The sequence below is a fragment of the Bos indicus genome, chromosome 18 (assembly GCF_029378745.1).
Source record: "Bos indicus isolate NIAB-ARS_2022 breed Sahiwal x Tharparkar chromosome 18, NIAB-ARS_B.indTharparkar_mat_pri_1.0, whole genome shotgun sequence".
In the NCBI taxonomy this organism is placed as follows: Eukaryota; Metazoa; Chordata; class Mammalia; order Artiodactyla; family Bovidae; genus Bos; species Bos indicus.
In genome coordinates this window covers 13,060,598-13,078,921 of record NC_091777.1, presented here as the reverse complement: position 1 = coordinate 13,078,921, position 18,324 = coordinate 13,060,598, and the positions used below count along the sequence as shown (strand labels likewise).

Here is an 18,324-nt window from a genome sequence, read left to right as displayed (position 1 = left end):
ACGGACTGTAGCCCGCCAGGCTCCTCTGACCATGGGATTTCCCAGACAAGAATACAGGAGTGGGTTGCCATTTCCTTCTCCAGGGGATCTTCCTGACCCAGGGATCAAACCTGGGTCTCCTGCATTCCAGGCAAATTCTTTACCATCTGAGTCACCAGGGAAGTCACAAAATTTGGGTAAAATTGGAATAATTATTCTCCTTAAATGTTTGAAGAGAATTCACTAGTGAAGCCATATGGGCCTAGAGTATTCTTTGTGGAAGGTTTCTAACTACAAATATAATTTTATTATTGATAATAGAGAGTACCCTTGCCTATCTAATTGTCTGTTTCTTTCAGAATCAGCTTTGGTGAGTTTGTGTCTCTCAGGCAGCTTATCCACTTTTCCAAGTCGCCTGTAAGATCTGTAGTGGTGTCAGCATTCTCATTTCTGATATTGGTAATTCTCGTCTTTTCTCCTTTTCCTGATCCAGACGTTTATCTTTTTTTTTGGTATTTGAGTTCTGTGTTTTTAGTTTAACACTACTTTTTAAATTTTTATTCAAGCATGGTTGATTTACAATGTTGTGTTCATTTCTGCTGTACAGCAAAGTGACTCCGTTTTATATATATATATATATATATTATTTTTCATATTCTTTTCCACTATGGCTTATCACAGGATGTTGAATACAGATCCCTGTGCTTTACAGTAGGACCTTGCTGTTTATCCACTGTTTATCATCTTTATTGATCTTCTCAAGGAACCAGCTTTGGGGGTCGTTGGTCTTCTCTGTCATTCCCTGTCTAGAATCTCCCCCCAGTAGAGGAGCCCTTCCTTTCCTACTTTCCCTGTGCCTCAGTAGCCCCTCAGACAGCACCTCACCTGTTCCTGGTCTGGGGCTGGGCTCCAGGGCTGAGTCATCTACCAGCTCCCTATTTTCTCAGCCCCCTCAGCCCCAGTGCCTCCAAGTTTCACGGGAAAATTTGTTCAGCGGTGGAGCATTCCAGTCAGATACTTCAGTAAAAACCCATGTGTGGATTTTGAAATACTCTGGCCACTCACACAGCCTGAATGACAGGGATGTTAATGCAGTGTCCCTTCAGTGACGGGGGTGTTTATTCCCTGACTCTGCCCTTTGCTAACTCATGGCCACAAGTGACTAACCCGTCTCTAGGCCTCAGTTTCCCTCTCTCTAAAATGGGAATAATAATAATAGGGTTGTTTACGAGCCCAGTGAGACGATGAATGCAAAGAGCTCAGCACAGACTGTTACCAGGCAAGCGTCCGTGAGCGGTTGCTGTTAGAATATGACAGCGAGCATTATGGTCTGGGGCTCCGTTCCCTTTACTCCTGGAAAGGAAGGATTTATGGTCTTCCTTTTCTTATGTTGATGTTGGACCTAATGTTTATTGGTTATAAATGCTACAAATATAAACCTGTGGTACAAGTCCACAGACGGTGCAGTTTGTCCCATTAGGGAAGCGTCCATGGCCACACCTGGTGAAGCACTGGAGTTTACATTCCCAGCACCCAAAATACACTTCAGCTATAAAAGCCTCGCTTTGGGAGCTTGACAGCTCTGTGGCTGCATCCAAGAAGAGCTCCGGTTACGGTGTGTGTCTGAAAACCGTCTCAGGTCTTTCTCTGGGGTGCAGTTGTGCTCACGTGGCCGAGGAGAGCTGAGGCGCAGGGGTGGGGGCGCCAGACCACTGTGCAGCCAGGGCCTCCAAAGCCAAACCAGCTGCCCCGCTCCCTGGGGGGGATGTCGTTGCTGGCATCCTCAGGGCAGGATGTGAGCCCTGTGGCCGGACGGCTGGAGAGCGAGCGGAGGGAGGGAGACCCCGGGGGGAGAGGTTTCTGTGTGGGAGAGCCAGAGGGGCCGGGAGGGTGGTCAGGTCAGGGAGGATGTGAAACCTGCCGGCCTCCCCGATGGTCTGTGTCGAGGGGGCCACATCCTGAATAGCATGTGACAGACGTGGCTCTGTGTGACCCACCACCGCCGCCCCACTCTGGCCAGACAGGCTCCGCTGGTCTGTCCTGGTCTGTCTCCAGGGATCTTTGATGGACACATAAGCCACTCAGATGTCTAGTCACCCCATGGCCAACCTGTAGATGGCAGAGGGTCGGGGGCAGCCAGGGCAAGGGGAGAAGCACTGGGAGGTGGGAGCCCCCAACCAGCCCCTGTCCACGTGCACCCGCGTGAGAGACCCTGCCTGAGCTGCTGGCCAAGGTCTGTGAGGGAACAGGCGCTGAGCTCTTCTATCGCTGCTGGAGGCAGCTTGGCACACAGCTAGCATCCGCAGTGGCTTACAGGTCACAGCTGACATGAGCCCCTGAGTTTCTGAGGGCCTCAGGGTTTTCCATCCTGAGAGTGAGAATCGTAAGGCGGCCTCTGAGCCTTCTTCCTGGGAGAACCAGAGCCCTGTCCGCGTCTCCGCACGGCCGCCTTCCCATGGCCCATGTCACCTCCCCTTCAGTCTCTTATAAGGACACCTGCCATCTCAAGATCCCTGATTACATCTGCAAAGACCCGTATTCCAAGTAAGGTCCCGTCCACTGGTACCAAAGACAGGATGTGGGCATGAATTGGGGCACGTCGGCCCCCATGGCATGCTTCACCTCAGGGCAGTGTGGTGCAGGAGACAGACACCATCGGCCCCAGTGTGCGTCTCAGCTCTGCCGTTTCTGATGGGGTGGCCCGCGCCTCTCTGAGCCTCTGGCTCTCCATCTGTATCACCCACAGCATTGCCATGAGGACTGCCTCAGATGGCACATAGGCCAGCCCTTGGCGCTGCCCTTGACCACACAGTGTGGCCTTGGTACTGGGCAGCCCAGCACAGTTCTGACCCAGCAGTTAGTGGTCAACCATACTCCACCCGCCAGACAGCAACGTCCTGGTCCGGGCCTGTGAGAAGGGGCCGTGCTGGCCTTTCCTGCGTGGGAGACGGGGCAGACCAGAGCGGGTCAAGGAGGGGCTCTAGACGGACAGGAGGCCCACTCTCACCCTTCCCGGCCCCCAGCCAGGCGGGCGGGGCCTTTCCCTGGGCCCTCCCTGTCTTGCTGTCTGTTTGCCTGGATTTGAGCACCAGCCCCGGACCACGTTCCCAGGGAGTCAGCCAAGGGCGAGCCTCCCCCGCACTCCCGGAAGATGGGACTCTGGAAGGCGCTCACTGGCATCTTGGATACCCACAGCGGTTCGCCAGAGCACAGATGCCCCCAATGTCTGCCTCCCGACTGGCCCCCCTCTACGGCCTCCCTGCCCTCTACCCACTCCCAGGCCCCCCCAGCAGGGCCAGCAGCAAATGACTGAACCGGGCGACCTCCGCATGCCCCCGGCGGCGCCAGCACCAGCCCAGGGCAGGGGCCTTCAACAGGCTTGGATTAGAGGTTTGGGGTTTGGAACATCCACATTGGGATAAAATCAGAATTTTTTTTTTTTAAAAGAAGACAATTTCAGAGACACAGTCTGAAAAACAAAACAGCTTTTTAGCTCTTTCTCTGAAATGACATCAGCGGCCACCACAAAGCCCGAGTCGGCCCCGTTGCTCTCGGCCGTGGGGATGTATCATTTCCCCTCCAAAATACCATCGGCGTTGTCCGGATCCCAGCCGACTTGGAGCCGCTCCCTCGGTGGGAAGTGGCCTCGCTTTCCCACCCATGCTCCAGAAGGGCCTTATAATTGGAAAAGTGCAAGTTGCAGATGAACCGGGAGCCCGGGCCAGGAAACGGGCTTTCATGGCGCTGTGCTTGTGCTTGTCTCACACCCACCCCAGTAGTGCGGGCCACGTGGGCATTCGCGTCCTGGGATTCCGGGAACAGCCTTGCGCAGGACAGCTGCGCCCTGTCCCTCCTGCCCCCTCCCTCCAGCCCCATTCAGACCCGCGCCTCTGGGGTTTTCAAATTGTATGAAAACTGGAGGATATCTTCAAGATGGATTTTTGTTTAATTGAAACAGCAACCCAATTTCACTGAAATGTGTTTATCACCACATAAAGATAGGCATATAAAAAGAGACCAGAGAGAAATACAATGACATATTAACAGTCTGGTTGTCTAGGGCTGATGGGTTATTATTATTTTTTTTCTAATTCCTGCTACTTCTGTAAATTTTCTCAATTTTACTTTTGTAACACAAAAAAACATTATTTATTAAAAACCACCAACTGGATCTTGTCACAGGGCCAAAATGAGCTACTTAAGAGAGTGGAAAGTCAGGCTTTATGGAGAGCCAGCAGCCCCTGGGGACTTATTTCTTTGAAGAGACACTTTTTAAAAACTCAGAAATAATCTGCATAGTTGAAACTTCTGTTCCTCTGGGATTGTTATTCCTTCATTAGTTAAAGTGATTTACTGAGTCACAGGAAATTTTGCTGCTGGCCCAAAAAGTGATCCCATTTCCCAAGCATCCACTGAGTGTTTGCCCTGATAAAGCCGCTGCGTTCCTGCCCTGGGCGGGCGCACAGTCTAACAGAGACTGCTGGAGACCCGTCTCCTGTTCCTTCAATTGGCAAACACGTATGAGCCGCTGCTGTGTGCTGGGTGCTGTTTATGGGGTGCTGGGACGCGGCAGTCCACGAACAAGACGAACTCCCCTGTTTTCATGGCGTTTAAATTCATGGCAAATGTAGACAAAGGGGAATGTAAAACTCGCTCAGGAAATTCAGAGGAAGGGGTCATCAGTGATGGTAGTGATGGGAGGTGGGGGGTGTCCATGTGAGGGAGGGTGTTATGGGTTGAATTGTGTCTCCCCCAAATTTGTATGGTGAAGTAAGTGCCTTGGAGGTGACGGTATTTGGAAATGAGCTTGTTGCAGATGTAATTAGTTGACACAGTCTTTAGGGTGGGCTCTAATCCCATGGGACTGATACCTTGTTAAATGGAGGGGTTTGGACACAGAGCTGTCCTGCTCTCTCTGTGTCAAACACGTTCTGATTCACATGGACACGTGTGTGAGGCTGGAGGGGGAGACCTCAGGGCACCTAGAGGCCCCTTCCCTTTCTGGAGCCCACCAGTGGCCTTTGGGAGAAAGCTGAGGGAAGCAGGGCCCCGTGTTGGTTCACTCATCGAGTATCACTGAGCTGCTACGAGCCAGACGCTACCCTAGGACCAGACACAGATCCCTGTCCTTATAGACCAGAATTTCCCTGAACACCTAGTATGCTCAGAGATCGCGCTGGATGATTGAGACCCAGAGTCAAATGAGACAAGGTCCCTGTCCCCTTCCACCCTTTCCTTGGTCCATCCATTCGTTCATCCACTCCCTGTTTCTGCTCATCTGCTGTCAGGGAGTCTGCCGGACAGTGTGGGAAACGAAAAAGGAAGAGTCACCGTAACAGTCTGGTCAGGAAAACAGGTGTGTTTAAAAAAAAAAAACTCTAAACAATACGATAAGTTCTCCAATAAAAGGAGGCACTGAGTGCTTTAGAAACACACAAGAGGGAGAGACAAACAGCCTGGGATGGAAGATTTAGAGGAACGTCTGCAAAGGAGATGGGTTTTGAAGGAAGAACAGGAGCTCACCAGGGAAAGAGAAGGTTCACCTGTGCAAAAGCACAGAGGCCTGTGTGAGAGCTGTGTTTCTGGCCGTCCGTGCGAGGAGAAGCTGAGGTTGTGAGGCTCCAGACGAAGCTGTGGAGCTGCAGGGACCATGGCTTTAAAGACTCCGATATTCACCCGTTTATTCCACAACTTTTTATTGAGCCCCTGCTGTGTGCAGGCACTGTAGACATGACAGGGAACAAGACAGTGGAAACCTCTGCCTTGAGGGAGTTCATTTCCTGCAGAGGAGATAGGAAACGTCCTGTACGAGGGAGAAAGGTGATGGAGGTAGGGCAGGAGAGGGGAGAGGGTGGTCAGGGAGGCTCTCGCCAAGAAGACCCAAAGAAGGGGGCCAGTGGGGTAGGTGGCCCCCTGGGGAAGACACTGCGCCGAGGGGTGGTGCCCAGCACCTTGGACCTGGGACAGGAGACAGAGCCAGGGGGAGGGTAGTGTGGTGGGGGTGGGGGGCTCCTGAGTGCCACAAGGCCGAGGAAGCACGAGGACACTGGCTCACGGGGTTAGGTGGGGTGTTGGCCTGAGCTGGATTTGAGGGATAACTCTGGCTCCAGGTTAGGAGCAGGTCCTAGGTGGGGAGTGAGCAAGGGCAGGGACGCCTGAGCTGATGGCCCCAGCAGAGTCTTAGCAGGTTCTGGTGGCTCAGGAATGATTGGATGGATGGATGGACAGACGGACAGTGCAGCCTCTGGGCGCTGGAGGCCCACGTGGAACCTGAGACACAGCCCAGGGAGGAGGCTCATCACCCCCACTAGTAATGTAACTGCAGCGTCCGGCACTGTGTCTGCTTCTGGGGCTGCTGCTTCAAATGACCACAAACTCGGTGGCTTCACACAGCACACATGGTTCTCCCAGAGTCTGGAGGTCGGAAGACTGATGTGGGTCTCACGGGCCCAAGTCCGGGCGTCTCAGGGCCGCTGGGCCCCTCTGGAGGCCCCAGGGGAGAGTCCTTCCTTCGCTGTTTCCAGCTCCTAGAAGCGCCTGCGTCCCGTGGCTCGGAGCCATGCACCCCTCCCGTCTCCCTTTTCGTCATCACATCTCCTCCTCTGACTCGGACTCCTGCCTCCCTCTTCTAAGGCCCTTCCTGTTGCTACCTGGGACCTAGCTGGATAACCCAGTATCCTCTCCCATCTTAAGGTGGGGCCGTTTTCCAGCCCCCCTAGGAGCCTCTGCCAGGCTGTGCAAGCCCTTACCATCTTTGGTCTCCAGGACCTCACAGTCACCCAGGGAGGAGCTGCTTCCAGTGATGAAACGGGCTCAGAGAGGGTGACTTTCCCAGGTCACACCCTGGGTCCTAGACGCAGTCCTGGCATTGGTCACCCCATCCACCTGCCCTGTTGCTGATGGCCCCCCTTCACCATGTGGAATCCCCAGGGCCCTCACCTTCATAGCAAAGGGCCTCCCAGGAGAGACACAGACAAGCCCCTCAAAGAAACCCTGGACTTTCACAGAGGTCACCTTGGAAAACCACCTCACCTCCGAGAAAGACACACCCCAACCTCACCCCTGTTGCCCTGCAAGAAAGCCAGTCACCCACTCTTGAGAACCAAGTGCCTTTCGAGCTCCCGGGGTTCCTCTGAGGAGTCCCTGGGGAGGACGGTCTCTCTGTGACAAGCCGGCTGGCGGGGGCTCGGCCTAGCATCGGGGTGAGCCCAAGTGTCAAGCAGAGAAGAGCCAGAGCCCCTCTGACACCGGGCGCGGGGGGGCGGACGCTCACGCCAGGAGAGGCGTGCAGCCTTGTTTATTTTTATTTTTGCGACTGAAAATGCTCACTTCCTAGGCCCCTCGGCTCGGTGTGGCTGTTCCTTTAAAGAGAAAAAGGAAGTGTGGTCCTGGCAGAGTGAACCGAAGCAATAAAAAATAAATCTTGGTAATTGTTGTGGAGACAGAAAGCAAAACAAACCGGACTTAAGTACATTGTAAGAAAATGTCAGCGTCGGAGGCCGGGCCATTAGCGTGCGAAATCACTCCTCTCCCCGGAGGAGCCGCTGGACGCGGACCAGCCTGTTTGATTTTCTGCATTCCTCATTCTGGGGTTTCTTGGAACGTCAGACTACTGCGTTTTTTTCTTTTTCCTGAAAAGGACGGGTGGCTTCAGAGATGTCGATTGGAGAAACGTCAGGAAGGAGCCTGAAGGGAGACAGCCGTCTGCGAGCCGTTCCGCTCAGCAGCGGTTCCTGGGCCCCGGGCCCGCAGGTGAGAGCGGAGGGCAGGGCCGAAGGCAGGGGTGTCCTGGAAACACCCCCCTACCGATGCCTCTGACAGCAGCGTCTCCCCTTCAGCATCACCAGAGGGAGCACCCAGCATCACGTCTGCAACGCGGACATTAAGTGGGATGTGTCTCTACCCCAGGGTGACTCACCTGTGTTTTCAGAAATGATAGCAAACTCCCCCCGGCACACCTTTCTGCGCCGTTTGTCACAGGAACAAACTTCAGAGTTGTGAGTGGGTGTCCGAAAGGACCAGGACTGGGGTGGGAGTGCAGAACCCAGGGTGACATTCTTGGAGTGCATCCCAGGAGCCGATTCCCAAACAGCCCTCGTTTGCTCGGAGAGGGTCCTCACTCATGTCCGATGCCTCTGATGGAACCCCTCACCTTTGGAAGATTCTGGTTCGGATGACTGAGTGACGTTGGGGATATGAGTCCGCCTCCCAGATGGGGAAACTGAGGCTCAGAGCGTGACAGAGGTGGCTCAAGTCCTGATATGGGCCCAGCTGGGATTCCGGCCCAGGAGCTCTTCATCCCAGTCACCCCCTTACATGGAAGGCAGTTCGGAGATCCTGTGTGAGCGCCAGCAAAGCGCAGACATGGCCACTCGGCTCACGTTCCCAGCGTCCACTGTGGTCACATAAACCAGACTTTCTTTGGGAAGGACCTCATTTCTATCCTGAACTTTCTGCAGAGTTGAAGACCCAAAGATAAGCCACTTGCTTAACTTGAAGAGGCCCAAAGTGTTTTCCTATCAGCAACTTCTGGCCAACAAAGATCCGTCTAGTCAAAGCTATGGTTTTTCCAGTAGTCACGTATGGATGTGAGAGTTGGACCATAAAGAGGGCTGAAGGCCAAGTAATTGATGCTTTCGAACTGTGGAGCTAGAGAAGATTCTTCAGGGTCCCTTGGACTGAAAGGAGATCAAACCAGTCAATCCTAAAGGAAATGAACCCTGAATAGTCATTGGAAGGACTAATGCTGAAACTGAAGCTCTAATACTTCGGTCACCTGATGCGAAGAGCCGACTCATTGGAAAAGACCCTGATGCTGGGAAAGATTGAGGGCAGGAAGAAAAGGGGACGACAGACAGAGGATGAGATGGTTGGATGGCATCAGTGACTCAATGGACATGAATTTGAGCAAACTCTGGGAGATGATGAAGGACAGGGAGGCCTGGCATGCTGCAGTCCATGGGGTCGCAAAGAGTCGAACATGACTTAGTGACTAAACAACAACCTTCTGGCCAGCTGGAGTGCCTGTTCTGGGCTGTGTCTTGTCTTTGGGATTCCAGGTTTACCTGATGACGGTCAGCACTGCCCTGGGAGCTAGCGGGAGAGCAGAGATGAACCCTCTCTGAGATCTTCCCCAGACAAGCTGGAGAGATTTCCTCTCCTCCCATCTGAAATCGCGTTCTGAGGCTCACTGCCTCGGGGGCCTTCTGCTTTGGCTCTGGCCAGGAAGACCTCGAGGGGACTGTGCTGGGCTTCTCCCACTAAATCAGAAATCTGGACACTAAGTGTGCAGAGAGGGGAGCCTGGCCTCTCCGCTGTGAGCTGAAGCAAAGCCCATTAACTGGCTGGGAATGACACATGGCCAGGGATTAGCGGGTTTACAGACTCTAAACAGCTGTAAGAGCCAGGGGAAGTGCCGCAGCTGCCCAGGGTAAGGAGACCGGCATTGGGGCGGATGGGGGAGGCACCTGGCCCCTGCGCTAACCGGCTGTGCAACACACACAGCAGGCTTGCCTCCCTAAATCCTCTCGTCCCTGTGTGCACCGACACACCTGCCTTCCCTGCAGGGGCCTCTCCCTGACCCCAGACAGCAGGAGCGCATCTGACCCTATTCCTTCCGGATGGCACAGAGGCGCCCCGCATTTGGGGAGGCACCTGGGTATTTTCCAGATTGCAGAGGAGGCCTCAGTTTCCATGCAAGGCAGGTCGTCCTACAGCGTGCCTCCACTAATGGGCAACAGCGATGTGCATGCGTCAGCTGCCATCAACTTGCTGTGCCTGCCTGGGGTTTCTGAGGCTCCACCCAGGCCATGGAGAAGGCTGAGGCCATCGACAGGTGATGTCTGCTGTGGGCGTGGTGGAGTGTGTGCCTGGATACACCATGCCCGACCTGGAGCTTGGGCTGAAGGAGGGAAGATCTCAACACACACGTGTGTGTGTCTGGAGGCACCCCGGCCACAATAGTGAGCGTTCCAAGACTTCAGCACATTTTGTCTTTTATCAGCCGGCCGTGAGATACAGCCCATGTTTTATGGAAAGGACTGAGGGAAGGAGAGACTGAGTCCTGTGCTCAGTAAAAGGTAAAATAAGGTGGATCCTGTACCTTTAACCCCTTACCTCCTGGACCTCTGGGAGGGGAGGACAGGCTGATGGCTCTGAATGGACAAGACTGGGTTCATTTCTCAGAGCTGCTGTTTATCAGAGGGGTAAGTGGGCTCTCAGAAGACAGCCTGGTCTCACCTTGGATGCAGGCGGATAGTAGTATTTCCGTTGTATCATCTGGGGTTCAGAGAAGGAAAGGGACCCCTCCAAGCTCACACAGCTTGGAAGAGAAGAAACCTAGACATGTATACAGGGCTAGTCTGCTCTGACCGATGCTCTTTCCTGTACGTCAGACGAGAAGGTAACTCTTATCCCCTGTGACCAGGGACATGAAATCAGAACGAGTCTCGAGAATGAGCCAGAACACCCAGCAACGTGCCCCTTCTAATTTCACACAGCCGCAGGTTCCTGACATGTCCTCCCTGGGTCCTTGGACTCACACGCTCTCCAGAGGCCATCAGGACGGACGCAGACACCTTGGGCCACACGAGTGCAGCTGTCTCATGGCATTCCCAGCCCAGCTGGGAAAAGGAATTAGCACAAACCTCAAGAGAGTGCCGTTCTCAGGGAATCCACAGTCTGGTCGGGCTGCTCAGAGTGGGAAGGGAGGCTCAGGCTCTCTTATCTCTTGACTCGCTCAGCCCCGTCTCCAGAGAGCCTTCAGCCCCATGAGAGAGGATCTGGCGGGAAAAGGGAAACCGCGCACCCAGGACTGAACAAAACCTGAGCTCCAGGGTCTTTACAGGGAGCCCATCACCATGACCTTCTGACCCGTCTTCTGGGGGCCATGACCAGACTTTTTGCTGAGGAATATAGCTGCCGGGGTCCCCAAGGAGCCATCTCCTGCAGCCCAGGGAGAGTGGTGAAGCTGCCAGGCCCCGCATGGTTTCCCGTTGTTCCCAAGCACCCTCACGTCTGAGTGCTGGGCATCTTTCAAGGCACGTGGCCACCCCAGGAGCACACCGCTGGCCTCTGCTGCAGCAACCCACACACCCTTAGCAACCAGAGACCATGTTGGAAACTCTGTGCTGGGGCTTCCCTCAGAGCAATGCCAGCCACACATGCATGAGTTGTAATGATCCCTCATGCAATGTGGGAACCCTGGGTTTGATCCCTGGCTTGGGAAGATCCCCTGGAGAAGGGAAAGGCTACCCACTTCAGTATTCTGGCCTGGAAAATTCCATGGGTCCATGGGGGTCGCGAAGAGTCGGACATGACTGAGCGACTTTCACTTTCTTGTGCCAAAGCGGCCACTGCCATGGGGCCCACACGACCAAGCGTGTACACTGCCTTCCAGGCATCTCCCCATCCTCATGGATTTGACTTTTTAAATAGGGAAAATATTAGCGTTAACTTGTATGCAGAGTACATCATGAGAAACACTGGGCTGGAAGAAGCACAAGCTGGAATCAAGATTGCCAGGAGAAATATCAATAACCTCAGATATGCAGATGACACCACCCTTATGGCAGAAAGTGAAGAGGAACTAAAGAGCCTCTTGATGAAAGTGAAAGTAGAGAGTGAAAAAGTTGGCTTAAAGCTCAACATTCAGAAAACGAAGATCATGGCATCCAGTCCCATCACTTCATGGGAAGTAGATGGGGAAACAGTGTCAGACTTTATTTTGGGGGGCTCCAAAATCACTGCAGATGGTGACTGCAGCCATGAAATTAAGACGCTTACTCCATGAAAGGAAAGTTATAACCAACCTAGACAGCATATTCAAAAGCAGAAACATTACTTTGCCAACAAAGGTTCGTCTAGTCAAGGCTATGGTTTTTCCAGTAGTCATGTAAGGATGTGACAGTTGGACTGTGAAGAAAGCTGAGCGCCGAAGAATTGATGCTTTTGAACTGTGGTATTGGAGAAGACTCTTGAGAGTCCCTTGGACTGCAAGGAGATCCAACCAGTCCATTCTAAAGGAGATCAGTCCTGGGTGTTCTTTGGAAGGACTGATGCTAAAGCTGAAACTCCAGTACTTTGGCCACCTCATGCAAAGAGTTGACTCATTGGGAAAGACTCTGATGCTGGGAGGGATTGGGGGCAGGAGGAGAAGGGGACGACAGAGGATGAGATGGCTGGATGGCATCACTGACTCGAAGGATGTGAGTCTGAGTGAACTCTGGGAGTTGGTGATGGACACGGAGGCCTGGAATGCTGCAATTCATGGGGTCGCAAAGAGTCGGACACGACTGAGTGACTGAACTAAATTGAACTGAAAAATCAAAACTCTTCAAACTTAGAAGTTCCGCTCCCTTCACCTGTTCTCACTCTATCGTTAATCACTTTCCTTGATAATTGTTGGCCTGTCCATCCTGCATGTCTTTGAGAGGGAAAATGTTTCACACATACCTGATATATATAAGAGAGACACATAAGAAATAAATATACATTATATGCAAAATAAGGCGCACTGTACATCTGGTTTTCACTCGGTTTCTCCCCTCAGTGTCGCTCTCTGAATATCACCCCACGTCACTCCCGGCCAGACCTTCCCACTTCTTTTTACCACTGTGTCGGCCTCCACTGTGTAGACGGGCCAGTTTATTCAACCGAATCTCCTAGGTGTCGGCATGTTGGTATTTCCAATATTTTGCAATGGCAAATCATGTTGCAGTGACCTCCACATGTATGCCTTCTCATCATCAAGGGAAGTATTTTCCATGCAGTGCAAGCCTGCGTGTTTTTGCATAGTTGAACATTGCCTGTGGTGGAGCATGGACTCTGAGGCTTCTCTGCTTTGGCTGCGGCTCCTCTCTCATGAGCAGGCTGACTTGTCCTTAACAGACCACCTGCAGTCTCCTCTTTCGTAAACAGGGATGATATTACACATACTGTTCTCTCCATGGGATTCTTGTGAGGACTGCCTGAGCTGGTGTGCACAGAGATGCTTAGAATTGCACCTGCCACATAGGAGACCCTCAGACCCGTCCTCAGGGTGTGTCCGTACGAGACATTGTCAGAGGTCCCTCAGGACTGGTAAATGGTTACTGAAGGATGTCCTGGACCATAGCATCTGCCAATCCCCACGGTGTAAATACTCCCACGTGGTTGTCACTCAGCTTGGCATGGGGAAGCACACAGTTGGCTCTTCTGATGCAGTGCCAGCTGTCCCAGCATCTCCCCCATGTGCCCTCCGACCTCCTGACCGCCTGTGAGCAGCGCTGCCTGCCCAGCAGCTGACCCTGGTGGGTGAGGCCTTGCCCGAAGCTCAGCCCGGCCTGGCTTCCTTCCTTTCCCACTCCCACTTCCTCCCTCCTCCTTTACCTGTCTTTCCTGAGAACTACCCTAATCAACTCTTTTCACATACACTCTTGCCCCAGGGCCTGCTTCTCAGGAACCCGCTCCAGACCATATCTCAAGATACCTTTTCCCCAGAAGTCACTGAGGTTTGGGACTCAACAATACTCTACAAACTCACAAGCCCTCCTCTTTTGCACGAACCCCGCTGCAGCCTTCTCTGGGGCTTCCTCCGCGTCTGTGCCCCAAGGTGTGTCTGTCTCGGTCCTGACTCACGGGGCAAGGACCTCTCCTCTGACTCAGCAGTGCCATTTCCTGCCCACAACCTTCTAGAGCCCTTGCACTTTTGACACAATGGAGACCAGCCCACCCCTGATTCACCAGCTCAGTTTTCTGTCACATCCTGTACTTTCCCTGAGGATTTTTCTGTTCTCTTCCTCACCAGGGCCAACGCCAACCAGCCCACAAGCAGCAGAGAACAGCAACTCCGCCAGGCAGACTCCAAGACGGTTCAGAAAAATAAAGAGGCAAACGTGGCAGGTCAGGAGGTCCTTGGCTCTTCTCTCGTTGGACTCGAATTCGCTGTGTTGAAACATACGTAGTCTCTGAGTTTCCTTCCTCACTTCCTCCAAGAAGGCCTTGGCGGGGAGGCAGCATGGCGCTCCATGTGGCAGAAAGGCGAGAGAGCCGCTGGCCAGCAAGTGTAATCCCTCTGGAAAGCATTCAGAATACTCGTGCGTTCTGTACTTTTCCCCCAAGTAAATAAGGTGGAAAAGCATCAGAAAAGTCAAAGTTTTCCTCAGGAATCCAGACCACGGGGAGAAAAATGACAAGTTGTCATGGCTCACCCTTGCGAGCCACGAGTCTCTCCACGAACCCAGCGTAGCACCAGTGCCTACAGAGGAAGGGACACCTTCGTATCTGAGCTTGGCTGCCACACTGAGTAGAACCAGAGGAGCTGCCAAAAAAACGGCCACTTTGAAATCTAGTGAAAGCAGCTAAGTCAACAAAGGAACAACAGGATCCCAGGTTGCAAAACAAGTTGGAAAAACTTTTCCAAGTGCTATCTTGGTGACCGCGTGACACAGATCCTTTGCTTTGCCTCCAGAAGCATTTAGCTCAGGGTTGCTTCTCGAATTAACCTACAGGCAGAGGAACGTGCTCTTAGGGTGAAACTCCATTGTTGCTGCTGCTTTCCGCAGAGCTCACCATAAGATATTTTAAATGTCCAGCACTAAAGGACATTTTCACGTCAGTCGTGAAACCATTCCAGAACTCCGTCCAACGACAGACAAGCACCATTGTGCCGATAAAACATTGGGGTTTTCCTTCCTTCAGAACTCCATTAGCAACCCAGAACTAGGTTCATCAGGATATTTTGAGTTATAATTCTTAATTTAAATTGATTGTCTCCTATTAGGATAATTTATAAGTGAAATGAAACCAGAAACAGAAACAGCAAGAAATGTCAAATACCTTGCCTGTCTACAAAAGACGGAATGGAGGACCCGAGATTTGGTGGCAACTCTGAGCATGGTCCACGTGTAATCTGGAACACGTGGGTCCCAACTAGCCTCTTACATTCAAATTGGTAAATAGGAGATGCATTCTCAGTTTCATTTTCTTCCAAAGAGCCTTCCAGATTTATGAATAAAGGGCAGTGATGAAGAACATATACTTTGGACCCAAAAACCTTGAGTTTCTTCAGTCTTCAGCTGGCTACTTATAGGTGCATTGTGTATAAAATGCAAATCCCTTCCCCTCACTCTGCCGGGGCTGTAGCATCTCTCAAGGTTGCTGGGGAGGTGTTAAGACATGAGGCATAGGGAAGTGGTCACCATGTTAACATCTCTTCTTACAGCACAAGCTCAATTCCGCAACTACTCTTGTCTTCTTCATTTATCCCCTATTGAAAGAGATTGGTTATTTAAAACATAGTCTCTGTCTCCATAGCTTTATAATAATGCGAATAATCCTACTTGATGCACACAAGGGCATGCGCAACGCAGATGTACACGTGTGCCTCTAGGAAGGTAATTTTCTCCAAACCACATTTTCAGGGCCTGTGTGATTCAGGCAGGGGTGCTAGCTGTTGCTTTCCTAGCAAATAACGTTTGTCCAAATCTGTTTACTCTCAAATTTATATGACAAGCTTCATTAGCTACAACTGTGGACTAAATGGTGGCCACATGGCACTCAGAAACGGTCTTCGGATGTCGGTTTACCCAATTGTGCAGAGTGATTTGTTTTTAATGAATTATGCACACTGATCATAGACTCTACTCAAAGCCTCATTTACACTGGAAATTCCTGAAATTGCTCTTCATTTTTCCATGTTCGTTCTTTTTTATTTTTCCCTTGAAAGTTCACAAACACTTTCTGAGAAAGAAAAGAATTAACACACATCTTTTTGTGGATTAGGAAACACAGATGATTTGATAGAAAGCAGGCTCAGGTGAAATATTCATGGTAATGAATCAGCTCTCTGGCTTTCTTTAAATAAAAAAAAAAAAAATCTATGGAAACCCTGACAGCAAAGAAACTCTGACTAAATAAATTCAGGGTGGGATTCAAGGACTGGGGTCTTAAACTTCTCTAGAATAAGTCAGGGTGCTAAGAACATGGTAGAGACCCAATGAATATGTGTGAGCAAATTAATAAAATCACACTTTCAAACATGTTCTTCAGAAGTTGAGCAAGAAACTGTCCCTTTTCTCAGGCATCCTGTCCATGGAGCTGCCCATCTAATGGCTCAGATCCACTCTGCACCCGAGTGAGCTAGGAGCTCGGCTTCCCTTCCCAGTGGACCGGACAGTAGCAGGGTGTCTGGGCCGTGTCTTCTGCACAGTTGCAGCTGGGAAATTTCGCATTAAGCCTGTAGATGGGGCAGGTTCAGTGTTAAGCAGTGTTCACAGAGGGAATAGAAAAGCAAACCCATACCAAGGGATTTTAATGCGCCAGAGAATTAAAAGTCCATTCACAGGACTTCAAATTCAACACTGCAACTAGCCTTTATGAAACTGCCAGTTGTCGAATTTTAGTGTAATATCAAGGAAGAACAGAGAAGGCAATGGCACCCTACTCCAATACTCTTGCCTGGAAAATCTCATGGCCGGAGGAGCCTGGAGGACTACAGTCCATGGGTTCGCTAAGAGTCGGACACGGCTGAGCAACTTCACTTTCACTTTTCACTTTCATGCATTGGAGAAGGAAATGGCAACACACTCCAGTGTTCTTGCCTGGAGAATCCCAGGGACAGGGGAGCCTGGTGGGCTGCCGTCTATGGGGTCGCACAGAGTCGGACACGACTGAAGCGACGCAGCAGCAGCAGCAGCAGCATCAAGGAAGAAGAATAGGCAGTGATGTGCAAAAGCTTATCAAAATGCTCCTACCATCTCCAACCGTCTGCATGAGGTGAATTTTCTTCTTATATTTCAGTCAAAACATATTACAACAGACAAGTCAGAAGCAGACTAAAAATTGACTTGTCTTCTCTTATAACAGATATTGAAGAGATTTGCAAAAATGCTAAAACAGTGCTACTCTTCTGACTGATTTTTTTTTTTTTTTTTGGTTTGGCAACATATTGTTATTTTTCATTAAAAGTAAACTATTTAGGTTATGGCTTTATTATGGCTATTTTAAAATATATTAAATGTTCTAAATACTTCTTCTAATACAGTGAAGAATAATATATATAACCCACAGACATCAAACCCTTTGAGACTCTCGATATTTTTTAAGATTGTAGAAGGATTCTGAGACCAAAAACTTGAGAATCACTCTTCAAACTAAGTACTTCCTGAAAGCATCCCCCCCCAACCCTGCCCCGAATTGAACTCCACGCAGGACTGGCTCCCACGATACTAGAGAAGTTTAGAGGCATGATCCACTTGATTTTCTAGGGGAAAAGCAACTACAGGTCCCTTCTCATGCTATAAGGATCTCAATTTCCTGTGTGTTTCACAGTGGCAAGATAAAATGGGCCCATTATTCAGATGGGAAAAATAAAGGTAAAAAGTTGAGATGATGCTGAAGAGCAGATCCTGGGTGGATGCACCCGGTTATAGGCAAGGAAGACCCCAGCTCTCCAGCTCCCCAGGAGCCCCCACAGCTCAGGAAATCGCACAGGGCCTGGCTTTCTCATGACACACCCCTGGTTTGGCCTGTGGTCTCAGCTGCAGTCACCATGGGAATAGCCTGTAGTATCCTGGCCCCTGTTCACTTTGGTCACCACTGAAAACAGGAATTATCCAAGTGGGTGGAAAAAGAAAATGTGAACAATCTAAGTAGCACGACGACAGACCAGAGCCTGGCCGCCCTCCTGTTTGCCTCTTTCCAAATCTGAGTGATTGCTACCCAGGCCCCCAAACCCCGTGCTGATTTAAAGTGACAGTCGGGGCCCGTTTCACTGCGGTCTGCAGTCTCCAGCCTGCCTGAACCGACCCGGTTACAGCCTCGGCTCAATTTCCCACACACGGCCCTGAAAAATGATTCCGAACACCAGACCGCAAGGGGCTTTTTATCTTAGCTGTCAGCCTGAAATACATTCAGAACTCAAAGCAATTATGGAAACATTTGGGTCTCCTGAACTTTTCGCTGCTGGGTTTCTCTACCAAATAAAATGAAATGAAGCTTAGTTCTTTGGGGATTAATATAAACAAAGATCATAAAGACATCCAGTGAACAGGGCTGGTGGGGGGGTATAGATCACAGGCTGTGAATGACCAGCTTCACTTGCATTCAACGCAGGAGCATCTTGCTTTTGGGGAAGTAGGGGCCCTAGGAGAGGACCTGGCCATGAATACAGTGGATTCTTCTAATTAGAACCCGGGAAAAATGTTGTTTCAGCTCCACCACCACCCCCCTACTCTGCCAATCTGCATCTCCAAGGTCCTGAATAGTACCAAATGCAAATATGCCTCTTTTTTTTAAGGAAAAAAAAAAAAAAATGAGGTGGTCAGAGAGTCTAGAGGGAAGAAGGGATTTTTGAAGTATGCAGTA

The 18,324-nt window shown here is 51.1% G+C and overlaps 1 long non-coding RNA gene across 1 annotated transcript; it reads left to right on the top strand.

Annotated features, from left to right (window-relative positions):
- Window positions 1-6,672: 6,672 nt before the first annotated feature.
- Window positions 6,673-16,937, top strand: LOC139177052 (uncharacterized). Its single transcript, XR_011561437.1, has 2 exons — window positions 6,673-10,058; window positions 13,766-16,937. It is a non-coding gene; the product is annotated as an uncharacterized lncRNA (long non-coding RNA).
- The last annotated feature ends 1,387 nt before the right edge of the window (window positions 16,938-18,324 follow it).